The 2,909-nt window shown below is 37.8% G+C and overlaps 1 pseudogene; it reads right to left on the bottom strand.

The window, feature by feature from the left end:
• Positions 1–393: 393 nt before the first annotated feature.
• LOC142654441 (U2 spliceosomal RNA) lies at positions 394–558 on the bottom strand (annotated as a pseudogene).
• Between the last annotated feature and the right edge of the window lie 2,351 nt (positions 559–2,909).

The following is a 2,909-nucleotide window of genomic DNA, read 5'->3' as shown; positions in this document are numbered from 1 at the left end:
TGCTTGCTCTTCCCCTACTCCACTCCACTATTCCACTATTTGACTGAGATGATGGCTGCATCAATCAGTGGCTGTGGGCTGGCTGACAGACTGGCTCAGGTGCAGCTCCTTAATTTACCTAGAAGGAGGGACAGAGGAAAAGGAAGGTGAATGAGCTGTTCCAAATTGCAATGCTGGACACAAAGAAACTCAGACATACTAATACAACACAAGAGGTGGCAATCTATTCATCAAGTCATTTAATAAATTAGGTCATTATCACACATTACACAATCTGCATTGTCCAACGGGCGGTCAAATAATGGCATTAAAGGAGAGATCCAATGTGCAAGAAACAAACCATGGCAAAAACAAAAAGCACTTTTCAAATCTGATTTTAGTCACTGGTTTAGGAAAGGGTGCACCGGTCCTGGAGATACTGCAATACCAGGTCAATGCGTGGAGTGGACAGAGCAAGCACTATTTCCATCTCCCTGTTCTAAAAATCCATTTAATATATGGTCCCCAGATAGGGGACGTATCAGATATTAAACTAAGAACAGATTTTTAAAAAATTTTTTTTTTACTACTCAGATTTGAAATATTAAAGCGACAAACATAAGTCGAAAGTCTTCTAGAATAGTTTAAGATTTCATCAAACCATCATTGCAGTATGAATTTATAATTTTCTTGTTCTTATCCATTTTTTTAATTATTATTATTTTTAATATGTTTTTTTGTTTTTTTATAATTATATTTTAACTTTTTTCCATTTTATTTTTTTACAGGTATAACAAAGAAGAAAAATCTACAAGGTAAGTACATTCCACATTTCTTGTTTCCAAATCTCATTTGCTTTCACAGTACCTAGTAATATTAGTATCGATCATACCCGTTTAACCCCTCAGATGCGGTGCTCAATAGCGAGCACCACATCTGAGTGGTTTTGGAGAGAGGGAGGGAGCTCCCTCTCTCTCCCACCGACACCCGGCGATACGATCGCTGAGTGTCTGTGTCTCCAATGGCAGCCGGGGGCCTAATAAAGGCCCCCAGGTCTGCCTGTAATGAATGCCTGCTAGATCATGCCGGAGGTATGACCTAGCAGATGCCTGTCCGTTTTAAACAGACAGGCAGTAATACACTGCAATACAGAAGTATTGTAGTGTATTATAATAGCGATCGCAGAGTCGCATATTAAAGTCCCCTAGTGGGACTAGTAAAAAAGTAAATAAAAAAGTTTAATAAAGTTAATTAAAAAAAAATTAGAAAAAAAAATTAAAAGCCCACTTTTTCCCCTTACAAACTGCTTTACTATTAAAAAAACAAAATAAAGTAAAAAAGTTACACATATTTGAAATCACCGCGTCCGTAACGACTCCAACTATAATGCTATTACATTACTTAACCCGCACGGTGAACGCCGTAAAAAATGAAATAAAAAACGACAGAAAAATTGCTGTTTTCTGTGAATCCTGACTTTAAAAAAATGTGATTAAAAAGTGATCAAAAAGTCGCATCTAGTCCAAAATGGTCCCATAAAAACTACAAGTCGTCCCGCAAAAAAAAAGCTCTCATACAACCGCATCGGCGAAAAAATAAAAACGTTACGGCTCTTCAAATATGAAGACACAAAAACAAATAATTAAAAAAAAAAAGCGTTTTTACTGTGTAAAAGTAGTAAAACATACAAAAACTATACAAACTTGGTATCGTTGCAATCGTAACAACCCACTGAATAAAGTTATTGTGTTATTTATACCACACGGTAAACGGCATAGATTTAGGACGCAAAAAAGAGTGGCGAAATGTCTGATTTTTTTCTATTCCCCCCCCAAATAAAGTTAATAAAAGTTAATCAATAAATAATATGTACCTCAAAACGGTGCTATTAAAAAATACAACTTGTCCCGCAAAAAACAAGACCTTATACAGCTATGTTGACGCAAAAATAAAAGAGTTATAGCTCTTGGAATGCCACGATGGAAAAACATAAAAAATGGCTTGGTCATTAAGGTCTAAAATAGGCTGGTCATTAAGGGGTTAAAACAGGTTAACATTATAAAAATACCTTGTACAATTCTTACAGAAAAACCTATTACAGAACTCACAATTTTCCTCTCATCTAATATTTTTAACATCTTTTATGATTAGTAATAATACTTAAGTCAGATTTTAACAACTCAAAATCCCTTAAAATTTTCTCTAAAATAATATAATGTTCTGGTGGTATACGGTCTGTTTAAATCAATTTCTAACCACTTGTATTTCCTTATATAAAACCCAAGATTATAGATAAGAAAAGTTTTTACCTTTGAGCTGGGCCCCAATAAAGTGCTTGTACAATAGGCCAAATATTTAACCCCTTAACGCTCCATGACCTACTATTAGGTCATGCTAACTGTAGCGTTCGCGCTCAGTGACCTAATAGTAGGTCATGGAGTAAACACGGCGCCGTTCGCGCGGGGCGCGTTCATGAGCTGTGATAGCTGCTGTTTCCGACAGCAGACTATCACTGCTCAATGTGCCGGGACCGATCGCGGAGCTCCCCCGCCGATTAACCCCTCAGAAGCCGCGTTCAATAGCGATCGCGGCTTCTTAGGGGTTAATCCGCCATCGCCGGCCTGCTACACGATAGCGGCCGGCGATGGTGACTATGGCAACCGGACACCAAACAATGGCGTCCGGCTATGCCATAGACGGAAGCCTAGTGGGTCCTGACAACGTCAGGACCCACTATGCTTGCTGTCAGTGAGTAGCTGACAGCTCTAATACACTGCACTACGCATGTAGTGCAGTGTATTAGAATAGCGATCAGAGCCTCCTGCCCTCATGTCCCCTAGTGGGACAAAGTAATAAAGTAAAAAAAAAGTAAAAAAAAGATGTGTAAAAATAAGAAAATAAAAGTTTTAAAAGTAATAAAAGTAAAAGTC

Source organism: Rhinoderma darwinii, chromosome 5 (genome assembly GCF_050947455.1).
Source record: "Rhinoderma darwinii isolate aRhiDar2 chromosome 5, aRhiDar2.hap1, whole genome shotgun sequence".
NCBI lineage: Eukaryota > Metazoa > Chordata > Amphibia > Anura > Rhinodermatidae > Rhinoderma > Rhinoderma darwinii.
The sequence above is the reverse complement of the archived record's forward strand: the minus strand, read 5'-3'. Positions and strand labels throughout refer to the sequence as shown.